Genomic DNA, 15,383 nt, shown 5'->3' with positions numbered 1-15,383 from the left:
TCTTTATTAATTATGTAGAATATAGATATGGATTATTTCTAATTTACAGATTTTGTAGATATAGATTAAAGATAGATTTAAGATTGTATGTGTGTGTGTATATGTGTGTATGTGTGTGTGTGTGTGTGTGTGTGTGTGTGTGTGTGTGTATGTATGTATGTATGTATGTATGTATATATATATATATAATGTATATATGTAAAAAAAATATAAAATCTGTAGGTATGTATGTATGTATGGCGGGCGGGCAAAAAAGGCCTGCTGTATGTTTTTAAGTTCTTCGGATGACCATGCCGCTCTAATATTCTCCTTACTAGGGTCTACTAATGCTGGCCCAGGGGAAGGCAATAAAGCCCTATGGGGCCGAAGCCAATTTCCCTTATTTTAGGTAAAAAGTTTCCATCCGTCCCTACTCGAAATGCGGCTGGCCGAAGAGATCCCTCCAACCGACCGGCCGACGCACCTTCAGAGACAAACTAGTGCTTGCTTCTAGTGTCATCGCCGGCTTAACCCTCGTTTGTAGGGAGCTGACGAGTCCTGCAGCAGCAGGCTCTGCAAGCCTAGGATGCGTGAGCACGGTGCAAGAGGAAGGACTGAGGGTGTGAGGCTGGGCGCGGTTGAGAAGGCGTGGGGCGGGGCTATGGAAAGTTTTACTAGCTCTCCCAGCTGCCTGGGTGCATTGTGGGTGCGCCCAGAGTGCTGGCTGAGCGTGTTGCCTCAAGCCTTGGAAGTGGAGTTGGGCGGACCGGGCTACAGGTGAAACCCATTTCGGGTTATCGCTTCTCGGCCTTTTGGCTAAGATCAAGTGTAGTATCTGTTCTTATCAGTTTAATATCTGATACGTCCCCTATCTGGGGACCATATATTAAATGGATTTTTAGAACAGGGAGCTGGAAAAAGAGCTTGCTCTGTCCACTCCACGCATTGACCTGGTATTGCAGTACCTCCAGGACCGGTGCACCCCCTTTCCTACAGCAGTTTCCAAAAGCAGAAAAACAAAACTGACGAGCAAGAGGTGCAGCGCAGCTGTGGCGGCTGCTGCTACCACCACCCAAGCACTTTGATTGACACTCAGCCCGTCTGCTCGCAACATTGTATCCACTGAGCAGCTGCGTCTGCCAGAGTGTGCACAGCACAGGTACAACTGGAAGCAAAACAACACACACACCAGTTCATATGGCAGCCGCACTCTATAGTTCGTACCTACCGCTGCGCTAATAGCCAAGTTGGAAACATCGGGCAGGCACAGCGTATCCTGGCAGCCTGCGTCTGTATGCTTCACGTATTCGGGTCATGGGTGTATGTGCAGGGGGCCCGGAGCCCCAGGGGGCCCATAAAGTCTCTCTTCCCCACATTGTAAACCAATGCTATCAATGAAGCTTTATAGTTTGGGGGCCCAGTTCCAGACTTTGTACTCGGGCCCCGCAGCTTCAAGTTACACCTCCAGATCAGGATAATGCTAGGCCATTCCAACCAGCCTGTGTGTGTGACCTGCAGTCGCTGGTAGTCGAAAAGCGGCCGGCCCCGGATGCGCGCTTCAGAGTGGACAGACAGCAGCGGACCCCCAATCACACAGGCCCAAGGCTTGCTATGTAGCACGGAATACCTCATTGGACTGCAGCACTCCACGCGGGCTGAGATACACGCTCCACGTGGGATGGGCAGTATTCGTCCATGAAGATCCAGGCCAACGTTTAGAGATGGAGCAACACTCGGGGAGCAAAGAACTCCAACGAACGGACGTCTACTTTACAAGGATGTATTGCTTTATTCAATGCATGGACACAGAAACAGTTCAACCGCTCGATTACAGACCGCAGTCAATACAGTAAAGAAAGAAATGTGTCTGTTTAATGTAAACTTGCATGGAGCTCGTTTGTCAGCCACTGACTGACTGAATGCTGAAACGTGGTCTAACGTTACATGCACCACCAGGGATAAGGCCTTGCCTATAAGCATTCCCCAGCTGGCAAAAACGGAACCTCCCTGCCTATTCCTCACCATGGAAGAACGGAACCTACCTTTTTTTAAAAAAAAGAAAGCCACAGCAGCAGCCAACTAGATTTTGGTAGGCCGCTGTCTCCCCCTTGTGTGCTGCATAAAAAATGCACTCCACTAAAAATAACAATGATCCACGAAATAGAGCGTATGGAGAGAACGAGGCTTCTAGATGAGCCGTCAGGCTATGATAAATTGTATCACACCTGGGCGATATGGATAGATGCCCGGAGCTCACCCCTATTTACCAAGTGGTTACAGACAGGGACATGTGAGTAACACGTTTAAACCACAATTGTAAAGAGAAACAACAATTCCGGAGCCCGCCCCCCCCCCCCCCCCCCTTTTTGTTTTATTTTCTCTTTCTCCCGTGTCATAGATACCTACCCTCCCTTACCACTCCCCCCCCCCCCTTACCCTCCCCTCATTCCCCTGTTTGTAGACCTTATAAAATATCACAGACAAACATGATATAGTTCAACTCGAAATTGATTTATTAAGTTTCATTGTCAAAGTTATTTTTACATTGCTTTGAGATAAGGCAAAAGTTTCCCCCCCTCCATGAAACCAATAAAACCTATATTGAATAAAATAAAAATGATGCAGTTACCGGTAGTTCTGCAGCTTCTTGGTGGAAATAAAGACCATCTCCCGTCTCCCAGCTGCAGCAGAGACTGACTGAAATGGCTGCCAAGCCCGGTATTAATGCTTCTAAATTGATGACATCACAAAGGAGTGACATCGTCAGCCTTCCAAACACCTGGCTCAATTGCATACAGTATGTATGTATGTATGCATGTATGTGAGTCTATCTATCTATCTATCTATCTATCTATCTATCTATCTATCTTTATTAATTATGTAGAATATAGATATGGATTATTTCTAATTTACAGATTTTGTAGATATAGATTAAAGATAGATTTAAGATTGTATGTGTGTGTGTATATGTGTGTATGTGTGTGTGTGTGTGTGTGTGTGTGTGTGTGTGTGTGTATGTATGTATGTATGTATGTATGTATATATATATATATAATGTATATATGTAAAAAAAATATAAAATCTGTAGGTATGTATGTATGTATGGCGGGCGGGCAAAAAAGGCCTGCTGTATGTTTTTAAGTTCTTCGGATGACCATGCCGCTCTAATATTCTCCTTACTAGGGTCTACTAATGCTGGCCCAGGGGAAGGCAATAAAGCCCTATGGGGCCGAAGCCAATTTCCCTTATTTTAGGTAAAAAGTTTCCATCCGTCCCTACTCGAAATGCGGCTGGCCGAAGAGATCCCTCCAACCGACCGGCCGACGCACCTTCAGAGACAAACTAGTGCTTGCTTCTAGTGTCATCGCCGGCTTAACCCTCGTTTGTAGGGAGCTGACGAGTCCTGCAGCAGCAGGCTCTGCAAGCCTAGGATGCGTGAGCACGGTGCAAGAGGAAGGACTGAGGGTGTGAGGCTGGGCGCGGTTGAGAAGGCGTGGGGCGGGGCTATGGAAAGTTTTACTAGCTCTCCCAGCTGCCTGGGTGCATTGTGGGTGCGCCCAGAGTGCTGGCTGAGCGTGTTGCCTCAAGCCTTGGAAGTGGAGTTGGGCGGACCGGGCTACAGGTGAAACCCATTTCGGGTTATCGCTTCTCGGCCTTTTGGCTAAGATCAAGTGTAGTATCTGTTCTTATCAGTTTAATATCTGATACGTCCCCTATCTGGGGACCATATATTAAATGGATTTTTAGAACAGGGAGCTGGAAAAAGAGCTTGCTCTGTCCACTCCACGCATTGACCTGGTATTGCAGTACCTCCAGGACCGGTGCACCCCCTTTCCTACAGCAGTTTCCAAAAGCAGAAAAACAAAACTGACGAGCAAGAGGTGCAGCGCAGCTGTGGCGGCTGCTGCTACCACCACCCAAGCACTTTGATTGACACTCAGCCCGTCTGCTCGCAACATTGTATCCACTGAGCAGCTGCGTCTGCCAGAGTGTGCACAGCACAGGTACAACTGGAAGCAAAACAACACACACACCAGTTCATATGGCAGCCGCACTCTATAGTTCGTACCTACCGCTGCGCTAATAGCCAAGTTGGAAACATCGGGCAGGCACAGCGTATCCTGGCAGCCTGCGTCTGTATGCTTCACGTATTCGGGTCATGGGTGTATGTGCAGGGGGCCCGGAGCCCCAGGGGGCCCATAAAGTCTCTCTTCCCCACATTGTAAACCAATGCTATCAATGAAGCTTTATAGTTTGGGGGCCCAGTTCCAGACTTTGTACTCGGGCCCCGCAGCTTCAAGTTACACCTCCAGATCAGGATAATGCTAGGCCATTCCAACCAGCCTGTGTGTGTGACCTGCAGTCGCTGGTAGTCGAAAAGCGGCCGGCCCCGGATGCGCGCTTCAGAGTGGACAGACAGCAGCGGACCCCCAATCACACAGGCCCAAGGCTTGCTATGTAGCACGGAATACCTCATTGGACTGCAGCACTCCACGCGGGCTGAGATACACGCTCCACGTGGGATGGGCAGTATTCGTCCATGAAGATCCAGGCCAACGTTTAGAGATGGAGCAACACTCGGGGAGCAAAGAACTCCAACGAACGGACGTCTACTTTACAAGGATGTATTGCTTTATTCAATGCATGGACACAGAAACAGTTCAACCGCTCGATTACAGACCGCAGTCAATACAGTAAAGAAAGAAATGTGTCTGTTTAATGTAAACTTGCATGGAGCTCGTTTGTCAGCCACTGACTGACTGAATGCTGAAACGTGGTCTAACGTTACATGCACCACCAGGGATAAGGCCTTGCCTATAAGCATTCCCCAGCTGGCAAAAACGGAACCTCCCTGCCTATTCCTCACCATGGAAGAACGGAACCTACCTTTTTTTAAAAAAAAGAAAGCCACAGCAGCAGCCAACTAGATTTTGGTAGGCCGCTGTCTCCCCCTTGTGTGCTGCATAAAAAATGCACTCCACTAAAAATAACAATGATCCACGAAATAGAGCGTATGGAGAGAACGAGGCTTCTAGATGAGCCGTCAGGCTATGATAAATTGTATCACACCTGGGCGATATGGATAGATGCCCGGAGCTCACCCCTATTTACCAAGTGGTTACAGACAGGGACATGTGAGTAACACGTTTAAACCACAATTGTAAAGAGAAACAACAATTCCGGAGCCCGCCCCCCCCCCCCCCTTTTTGTTTTATTTTCTCTTTCTCCCGTGTCATAGATACCTACCCTCCCTTACCACTCCCCCCCCCCCTTACCCTCCCCTCATTCCCCTGTTTGTAGACCTTATAAAATATCACAGACAAACATGATATAGTTCAACTCGAAATTGATTTATTAAGTTTCATTGTCAAAGTTATTTTTACATTGCTTTGAGATAAGGCAAAAGTTTCCCCCCCTCCATGAAACCAATAAAACCTATATTGAATAAAATAAAAATGATGCAGTTACCGGTAGTTCTGCAGCTTCTTGGTGGAAATAAAGACCATCTCCCGTCTCCCAGCTGCAGCAGAGACTGACTGAAATGGCTGCCAAGCCCGGTATTAATGCTTCTAAATTGATGACATCACAAAGGAGTGACATCGTCAGCCTTCCAAACACCTGGCTCAATTGCATACAGTATGTATGTATGTATGCATGTATGTGAGTCTATCTATCTATCTATCTATCTATCTATCTATCTATCTATCTATCTATCTATCTATCTATCTATCTTTATTAATTATGTAGAATATAGATATGGATTATTTCTAATTTACAGATTTTGTAGATATAGATTAAAGATAGATTTAAGATTGTATGTGTGTGTGTATATGTGTGTATGTGTGTGTGTGTGTGTGTGTGTGTGTGTGTGTGTGTGTGTGTGTGTGTGTGTATGTATGTATGTATGTATGTATATATATATATATAATGTATATATGTAAAAAAAATATAAAATCTGTAGGTATGTATGTATGTATGGCGGGCGGGCAAAAAAGGCCTGCTGTATGTTTTTAAGTTCTTCGGATGACCATGCCGCTCTAATATTCTCCTTACTAGGGTCTACTAATGCTGGCCCAGGGGAAGGCAATAAAGCCCTATGGGGCCGAAGCCAATTTCCCTTATTTTAGGTAAAAAGTTTCCATCCGTCCCTACTCGAAATGCGGCTGGCCGAAGAGATCCCTCCAACCGACCGGCCGACGCACCTTCAGAGACAAACTAGTGCTTGCTTCTAGTGTCATCGCCGGCTTAACCCTCGTTTGTAGGGAGCTGACGAGTCCTGCAGCAGCAGGCTCTGCAAGCCTAGGATGCGTGAGCACGGTGCAAGAGGAAGGACTGAGGGTGTGAGGCTGGGCGCGGTTGAGAAGGCGTGGGGCGGGGCTATGGAAAGTTTTACTAGCTCTCCCAGCTGCCTGGGTGCATTGTGGGTGCGCCCAGAGTGCTGGCTGAGCGTGTTGCCTCAAGCCTTGGAAGTGGAGTTGGGCGGACCGGGCTACAGGTGAAACCCATTTCGGGTTATCGCTTCTCGGCCTTTTGGCTAAGATCAAGTGTAGTATCTGTTCTTATCAGTTTAATATCTGATACGTCCCCTATCTGGGGACCATATATTAAATGGATTTTTAGAACAGGGAGCTGGAAAAAGAGCTTGCTCTGTCCACTCCACGCATTGACCTGGTATTGCAGTACCTCCAGGACCGGTGCACCCCCTTTCCTACAGCAGTTTCCAAAAGCAGAAAAACAAAACTGACGAGCAAGAGGTGCAGCGCAGCTGTGGCGGCTGCTGCTACCACCACCCAAGCACTTTGATTGACACTCAGCCCGTCTGCTCGCAACATTGTATCCACTGAGCAGCTGCGTCTGCCAGAGTGTGCACAGCACAGGTACAACTGGAAGCAAAACAACACACACACCAGTTCATATGGCAGCCGCACTCTATAGTTCGTACCTACCGCTGCGCTAATAGCCAAGTTGGAAACATCGGGCAGGCACAGCGTATCCTGGCAGCCTGCGTCTGTATGCTTCACGTATTCGGGTCATGGGTGTATGTGCAGGGGGCCCGGAGCCCCAGGGGGCCCATAAAGTCTCTCTTCCCCACATTGTAAACCAATGCTATCAATGAAGCTTTATAGTTTGGGGGCCCAGTTCCAGACTTTGTACTCGGGCCCCGCAGCTTCAAGTTACACCTCCAGATCAGGATAATGCTAGGCCATTCCAACCAGCCTGTGTGTGTGACCTGCAGTCGCTGGTAGTCGAAAAGCGGCCGGCCCCGGATGCGCGCTTCAGAGTGGACAGACAGCAGCGGACCCCCAATCACACAGGCCCAAGGCTTGCTATGTAGCACGGAATACCTCATTGGACTGCAGCACTCCACGCGGGCTGAGATACACGCTCCACGTGGGATGGGCAGTATTCGTCCATGAAGATCCAGGCCAACGTTTAGAGATGGAGCAACACTCGGGGAGCAAAGAACTCCAACGAACGGACGTCTACTTTACAAGGATGTATTGCTTTATTCAATGCATGGACACAGAAACAGTTCAACCGCTCGATTACAGACCGCAGTCAATACAGTAAAGAAAGAAATGTGTCTGTTTAATGTAAACTTGCATGGAGCTCGTTTGTCAGCCACTGACTGACTGAATGCTGAAACGTGGTCTAACGTTACATGCACCACCAGGGATAAGGCCTTGCCTATAAGCATTCCCCAGCTGGCAAAAACGGAACCTCCCTGCCTATTCCTCACCATGGAAGAACGGAACCTACCTTTTTTTAAAAAAAAGAAAGCCACAGCAGCAGCCAACTAGATTTTGGTAGGCCGCTGTCTCCCCCTTGTGTGCTGCATAAAAAATGCACTCCACTAAAAATAACAATGATCCACGAAATAGAGCGTATGGAGAGAACGAGGCTTCTAGATGAGCCGTCAGGCTATGATAAATTGTATCACACCTGGGCGATATGGATAGATGCCCGGAGCTCACCCCTATTTACCAAGTGGTTACAGACAGGGACATGTGAGTAACACGTTTAAACCACAATTGTAAAGAGAAACAACAATTCCGGAGCCCGCCCCCCCCCCCCTTTTTGTTTTATTTTCTCTTTCTCCCGTGTCATAGATACCTACCCTCCCTTACCACTCCCCCCCCCCTTACCCTCCCCTCATTCCCCTGTTTGTAGACCTTATAAAATATCACAGACAAACATGATATAGTTCAACTCGAAATTGATTTATTAAGTTTCATTGTCAAAGTTATTTTTACATTGCTTTGAGATAAGGCAAAAGTTTCCCCCCCTCCATGAAACCAATAAAACCTATATTGAATAAAATAAAAATGATGCAGTTACCGGTAGTTCTGCAGCTTCTTGGTGGAAATAAAGACCATCTCCCGTCTCCCAGCTGCAGCAGAGACTGACTGAAATGGCTGCCAAGCCCGGTATTAATGCTTCTAAATTGATGACATCACAAAGGAGTGACATCGTCAGCCTTCCAAACACCTGGCTCAATTGCATACAGTATGTATGTATGTATGCATGTATGTGAGTCTATCTATCTATCTATCTATCTATCTATCTTTATTAATTATGTAGAATATAGATATGGATTATTTCTAATTTACAGATTTTGTAGATATAGATTAAAGATAGATTTAAGATTGTATGTGTGTGTGTATATGTGTGTATGTGTGTGTGTGTGTGTGTGTGTGTGTGTGTGTGTGTGTGTGTGTATGTATGTATGTATGTATGTATGTATATATATATATATAATGTATATATGTAAAAAAAATATAAAATCTGTAGGTATGTATGTATGTATGGCGGGCGGGCAAAAAAGGCCTGCTGTATGTTTTTAAGTTCTTCGGATGACCATGCCGCTCTAATATTCTCCTTACTAGGGTCTACTAATGCTGGCCCAGGGGAAGGCAATAAAGCCCTATGGGGCCGAAGCCAATTTCCCTTATTTTAGGTAAAAAGTTTCCATCCGTCCCTACTCGAAATGCGGCTGGCCGAAGAGATCCCTCCAACCGACCGGCCGACGCACCTTCAGAGACAAACTAGTGCTTGCTTCTAGTGTCATCGCCGGCTTAACCCTCGTTTGTAGGGAGCTGACGAGTCCTGCAGCAGCAGGCTCTGCAAGCCTAGGATGCGTGAGCACGGTGCAAGAGGAAGGACTGAGGGTGTGAGGCTGGGCGCGGTTGAGAAGGCGTGGGGCGGGGCTATGGAAAGTTTTACTAGCTCTCCCAGCTGCCTGGGTGCATTGTGGGTGCGCCCAGAGTGCTGGCTGAGCGTGTTGCCTCAAGCCTTGGAAGTGGAGTTGGGCGGACCGGGCTACAGGTGAAACCCATTTCGGGTTATCGCTTCTCGGCCTTTTGGCTAAGATCAAGTGTAGTATCTGTTCTTATCAGTTTAATATCTGATACGTCCCCTATCTGGGGACCATATATTAAATGGATTTTTAGAACAGGGAGCTGGAAAAAGAGCTTGCTCTGTCCACTCCACGCATTGACCTGGTATTGCAGTACCTCCAGGACCGGTGCACCCCCTTTCCTACAGCAGTTTCCAAAAGCAGAAAAACAAAACTGACGAGCAAGAGGTGCAGCGCAGCTGTGGCGGCTGCTGCTACCACCACCCAAGCACTTTGATTGACACTCAGCCCGTCTGCTCGCAACATTGTATCCACTGAGCAGCTGCGTCTGCCAGAGTGTGCACAGCACAGGTACAACTGGAAGCAAAACAACACACACACCAGTTCATATGGCAGCCGCACTCTATAGTTCGTACCTACCGCTGCGCTAATAGCCAAGTTGGAAACATCGGGCAGGCACAGCGTATCCTGGCAGCCTGCGTCTGTATGCTTCACGTATTCGGGTCATGGGTGTATGTGCAGGGGGCCCGGAGCCCCAGGGGGCCCATAAAGTCTCTCTTCCCCACATTGTAAACCAATGCTATCAATGAAGCTTTATAGTTTGGGGGCCCAGTTCCAGACTTTGTACTCGGGCCCCGCAGCTTCAAGTTACACCTCCAGATCAGGATAATGCTAGGCCATTCCAACCAGCCTGTGTGTGTGACCTGCAGTCGCTGGTAGTCGAAAAGCGGCCGGCCCCGGATGCGCGCTTCAGAGTGGACAGACAGCAGCGGACCCCCAATCACACAGGCCCAAGGCTTGCTATGTAGCACGGAATACCTCATTGGACTGCAGCACTCCACGCGGGCTGAGATACACGCTCCACGTGGGATGGGCAGTATTCGTCCATGAAGATCCAGGCCAACGTTTAGAGATGGAGCAACACTCGGGGAGCAAAGAACTCCAACGAACGGACGTCTACTTTACAAGGATGTATTGCTTTATTCAATGCATGGACACAGAAACAGTTCAACCGCTCGATTACAGACCGCAGTCAATACAGTAAAGAAAGAAATGTGTCTGTTTAATGTAAACTTGCATGGAGCTCGTTTGTCAGCCACTGACTGACTGAATGCTGAAACGTGGTCTAACGTTACATGCACCACCAGGGATAAGGCCTTGCCTATAAGCATTCCCCAGCTGGCAAAAACGGAACCTCCCTGCCTATTCCTCACCATGGAAGAACGGAACCTACCTTTTTTTAAAAAAAAGAAAGCCACAGCAGCAGCCAACTAGATTTTGGTAGGCCGCTGTCTCCCCCTTGTGTGCTGCATAAAAAATGCACTCCACTAAAAATAACAATGATCCACGAAATAGAGCGTATGGAGAGAACGAGGCTTCTAGATGAGCCGTCAGGCTATGATAAATTGTATCACACCTGGGCGATATGGATAGATGCCCGGAGCTCACCCCTATTTACCAAGTGGTTACAGACAGGGACATGTGAGTAACACGTTTAAACCACAATTGTAAAGAGAAACAACAATTCCGGAGCCCGCCCCCCCCCCCCCCCCTTTTTGTTTTATTTTCTCTTTCTCCCGTGTCATAGATACCTACCCTCCCTTACCACTCCCCCCCCCCCTTACCCTCCCCTCATTCCCCTGTTTGTAGACCTTATAAAATATCACAGACAAACATGATATAGTTCAACTCGAAATTGATTTATTAAGTTTCATTGTCAAAGTTATTTTTACATTGCTTTGAGATAAGGCAAAAGTTTCCCCCCCTCCATGAAACCAATAAAACCTATATTGAATAAAATAAAAATGATGCAGTTACCGGTAGTTCTGCAGCTTCTTGGTGGAAATAAAGACCATCTCCCGTCTCCCAGCTGCAGCAGAGACTGACTGAAATGGCTGCCAAGCCCGGTATTAATGCTTCTAAATTGATGACATCACAAAGGAGTGACATCGTCAGCCTTCCAAACACCTGGCTCAATTGCATACAGTATGTATGTATGTATGCATGTATGTGAGTCTATCTATCTATCTATCTATCTATCTATCTATCTTTATTAATTATGTAGAATATAGATATGGATTATTTCTAATTTACAGATTTTGTAGATATAGATTAAAGATAGATTTAAGATTGTATGTGTGTGTGTATATGTGTGTATGTGTGTGTGTGTGTGTGTGTGTGTGTGTGTGTGTATGTATGTATGTATGTATGTATGTATATATATATATATAATGTATATATGTAAAAAAAATATAAAATCTGTAGGTATGTATGTATGTATGGCGGGCGGGCAAAAAAGGCCTGCTGTATGTTTTTAAGTTCTTCGGATGACCATGCCGCTCTAATATTCTCCTTACTAGGGTCTACTAATGCTGGCCCAGGGGAAGGCAATAAAGCCCTATGGGGCCGAAGCCAATTTCCCTTATTTTAGGTAAAAAGTTTCCATCCGTCCCTACTCGAAATGCGGCTGGCCGAAGAGATCCCTCCAACCGACCGGCCGACGCACCTTCAGAGACAAACTAGTGCTTGCTTCTAGTGTCATCGCCGGCTTAACCCTCGTTTGTAGGGAGCTGACGAGTCCTGCAGCAGCAGGCTCTGCAAGCCTAGGATGCGTGAGCACGGTGCAAGAGGAAGGACTGAGGGTGTGAGGCTGGGCGCGGTTGAGAAGGCGTGGGGCGGGGCTATGGAAAGTTTTACTAGCTCTCCCAGCTGCCTGGGTGCATTGTGGGTGCGCCCAGAGTGCTGGCTGAGCGTGTTGCCTCAAGCCTTGGAAGTGGAGTTGGGCGGACCGGGCTACAGGTGAAACCCATTTCGGGTTATCGCTTCTCGGCCTTTTGGCAAAGATCAAGTGTAAAGCTTGGTCTGAGCTGTGGGCCGTGGGTGTGCTGGGGTTCACCCAGTGAGAAGGATCACTTTATCTGTGGTGTTACACCGACAGTTACCTTGCAGGATGTACGGCATCAAGAACACGATCCGGTTTGAGGTGGAGTCCAAGAGCAGCCTAAAGAACAACCTGGTTTACATCGTCCGGGACGTACTGTTGGAAAAAGGTGATGTACCTGTGGAGGAGATTTATAGTGTCCAGGACTTTCCCCGTCAGGGGCAATATGATGTCACTTTTTGTGATGAAGGGGCATGCCTAAACGTGTTTGAATGGCTGCGAACCCAGAGAGACACTGAGCTCCTTAACGGGGTTAAAATAACCCCCCTGTTTGGCTTGCAGGAGAGGCTGGTGACAGTGCACGTGTTTAACCCTTACACGGATGTGGGCCTCCTTTTCAGTTTCCTTGAGCAGTATTGCGACCACGTACGAGGTGGTGAAAAACAGAAGAATATCCTAGGAATATTTAACTGTAAATATAAATTCATGGTGAGACTGAAGAGGAACCCAAGTCGTATCGGGGGAGTGATGCACCCCCCTGCCAATTTTTCCATTGCTGGCTACCGTGGCTACTTACATTATGCGGGACAGCCGACCTATTGCCGGAATTGCGAGCAGTTTGGTCACATTAAAGCGGACTGTACCAAAGGCCTTGTGTGCAGAAACTGCAAGGGTGTTGGGCACCATGCTGGCGACTGCCCTAAGCCAAAGAGGTGCGATCTTTGTGGGTCGTCTGAGCACGTGGTGAAAGATTGCCCGGCGAACGGTGGTTTTGGTGGCTGGCGGCGACCCCCTGAGGAGGGAGCAGCAGCCAGCAAGGCGAGCACGTCTGCAGGTGCGGCTGCTGCAGAACCTCGGCCATCAGCTGCAGCTAATGAGGTGTCTGTCCAGCCTGAGCAGGGAACTGCTGAAAGTATTACACCTGTTGTTCCTGTGAGAGCCAAGGCAGTGAGAGCTGCAGCTGCGTCTGTGTCTGCGGCTGCTAAAGCAGGAAAAGAGGAGGAAATTAAGAGGAAAGTGGATACCCAAAAAGTACCTGAGACGCCGCATGTTGGGAGTGCTACTCCGGAAGAGCAGGTGGTTGGGGTTATCAGACAGTTGGAGGAGATCATCGAGGAAGTGGACAGCCCCATTAACCCCTCAGGGAACATTGAGGAATTTTCCTCCCCTGAGACAGTCCTGAGTAAGAGGGAGGGGGGAGGTGGAGGTGGTGGGCTGAATGACTCCAGTGAGGAGGAGTTTGTGGAGGTGGCTGGAAAGAACACAGCCAAAAAAAGAAGGTGCACAAAAAGTAAAGAGACGCTCATGGAGGTCAGTAACCCTTTCGAGACTTTGGCGCAAGACCTGGAGTGCTCAGGTGAGAGTGGCGAGGACTTATAAAATGAGCCACAAAGTGTCTATATAATCCTGTGTATTTAGTGGTTTAGCCACTTTAAGTGGAAGGCATATAAGTGTATGACATTTGTTAAAAGGTCTTTGCGTGAACTAAGACATTTTTCTGCAAAGGTATAACAATTATGGTTTTGAATATATGTTCCCAGAACGTGCGCGTTTTTAAATCAAAGGCCAGAAGGGCAGCAATTTTTAGTTTTTTGCATCAGAAGAATGCTGATTTATTTTGCTTGCAGGAGTGTGGTATAGACACTGATGTCAGCCCGTCAGAATGGCCTTATGGTGCTGCAGCATGGTCGGGGAGTACATATAATAAAAACGACGGAGTCGGTATACTTATTAACTCCAGAGAGTTGGCGCTACAGAGTAGCGAAATAATTGAGGCGGGAAGATGCATCTCCGCGGTGTTATTATATAGAGGTACGCAATTCCGTGTTATTAATGTGTATGCACCTGCGGAGAAGCATGAGAGGAGCGCTCTATTTAACAAAATAAAGTTTTTCATGCAAGGAAGGACACCTACCGTCCTCATAGGGGACATGAATTGTGACCTCTCAAAAAAATCGTTTGACGTGTCTGCAAAATGTTTATTTGAACTATGCTCTGATTTTCACCTGAGGGATATCCAACAGGCGTGTGGCATATCCCCTCAGCTTAATACATACCATGCGGACAGGGGTGGAGTCCACTCCAAAATTGATTATTGTTTTTTATCAGAAGGTCTATCTGCCACAAGTTATGTTCAAGAGATGGCGCTATTCTCAGATCATGAGTGTCTGTTATGTGGGGTGGAGGTAGGGAACGGTGTTGTGTGGGGGAGGGGAGTCTGGAAGCTGAACCTCAAGCTTCTGGAGGGACAGGACATAAAAAAACAATATGAAAGTCTGTATAGGAGGTGGAGGGACAGAAAGGGGGACTTTGTAAATGTCTTAGATTGGTGGGATTGGGTAAAGGGGAAAACTAAAACCTTTTTCAAGTCGGCAGGATACAAAGTAGCCAGGGAAAGGAAGGCAGAGTACGTGAGGCTTGGCAACAAACTAAGCCTGTTGATAAAATTGCGCGATAACGGAAGAGATGTGCAAGAAGACATCTTGAAAACCAGAAGACAGATAAATAATTATCTAGTGGAAAAAGGGAAGAGCATAATGTACCGCGCTAAATTAGACAAGATGCTGCATGATGAGACATGTTCGCGGTTCTTTTTTAAAAAAGTGTTTTCTAAAAAACCTACCTTCGAAGTAATAGAGAGAGATACAGGAGGGGAGGTGAGGGGGGAGGAGGTGTACGAAGAGGTAGCATCCTTCTATGAGGACTTATATAAGGTAAAATGGAGGGATGAAGTCCTGGAGGATGACGTGTTAACCACACTTGAAAACAAGTTAGGGGAGGCGGACCAAGTGTCCATCACACATGACATCACCGCTAAAGAAGTGTGGGAGGCGGTCCAGAGTATGGCCGCTAATAAAACGCCTGGTATGGATGGGTTACCGATTGAATATTATCGTATGCTGTGGAGTGTGATAGGGAAAGATGTGTGTGAAGTGTGCCAGTACATGTGGGTGAATGTGGATATGGCTGAAAGTATGCGAGGTGGACTGGTTGTATTAATCCCCAAAAAGGGCAATCTGAAAAATTTAAAAAATTGGCGCCCGATTACGCTTCTTAATGCTGACTATAAAATTTATGCTAAAATCATTGCAAATCGGATGCGTGCGGTAGTGGAGAGTGTGGTGAGCGAGGACCAGTACTGTGCGGTGCCCGGTAGGAGGGTGC

At 47.4% G+C, this 15,383-nt stretch overlaps 4 non-coding genes across 4 annotated transcripts; all 4 read left to right on the top strand.

Moving 5' to 3' along the window:
• Nucleotides 1–775: 775 nt before the first annotated feature.
• Nucleotides 776–966, top strand: LOC136599580 (U2 spliceosomal RNA). Its single transcript, XR_010789119.1, has one exon. It is a non-coding gene; the product is annotated as a U2 spliceosomal RNA (small nuclear RNA).
• Nucleotides 967–3,620: 2,654 nt separating this feature from the next.
• Nucleotides 3,621–3,811, top strand: LOC136599579 (U2 spliceosomal RNA). Its single transcript, XR_010789118.1, has one exon. It is a non-coding gene; the product is annotated as a U2 spliceosomal RNA (small nuclear RNA).
• A 2,683-nt stretch (nt 3,812–6,494) lies between these two features.
• Nucleotides 6,495–6,685, top strand: LOC136599578 (U2 spliceosomal RNA). The gene has a single exon (XR_010789117.1). It is a non-coding gene; the product is annotated as a U2 spliceosomal RNA (small nuclear RNA).
• A 2,640-nt stretch (nt 6,686–9,325) lies between these two features.
• On the top strand, nt 9,326–9,516 carry LOC136599577 (U2 spliceosomal RNA). The gene has a single exon (XR_010789116.1). It is a non-coding gene; the product is annotated as a U2 spliceosomal RNA (small nuclear RNA).
• Nucleotides 9,517–15,383: the final 5,867 nt, after the last annotated feature.

This window comes from Eleutherodactylus coqui, unplaced genomic scaffold, assembly GCF_035609145.1.
Source record: "Eleutherodactylus coqui strain aEleCoq1 unplaced genomic scaffold, aEleCoq1.hap1 HAP1_SCAFFOLD_101, whole genome shotgun sequence".
Lineage (NCBI taxonomy): Eukaryota > Metazoa > Chordata > Amphibia > Anura > Eleutherodactylidae > Eleutherodactylus > Eleutherodactylus coqui.
This window is presented reverse-complemented; position numbering and strand designations above follow the sequence as displayed.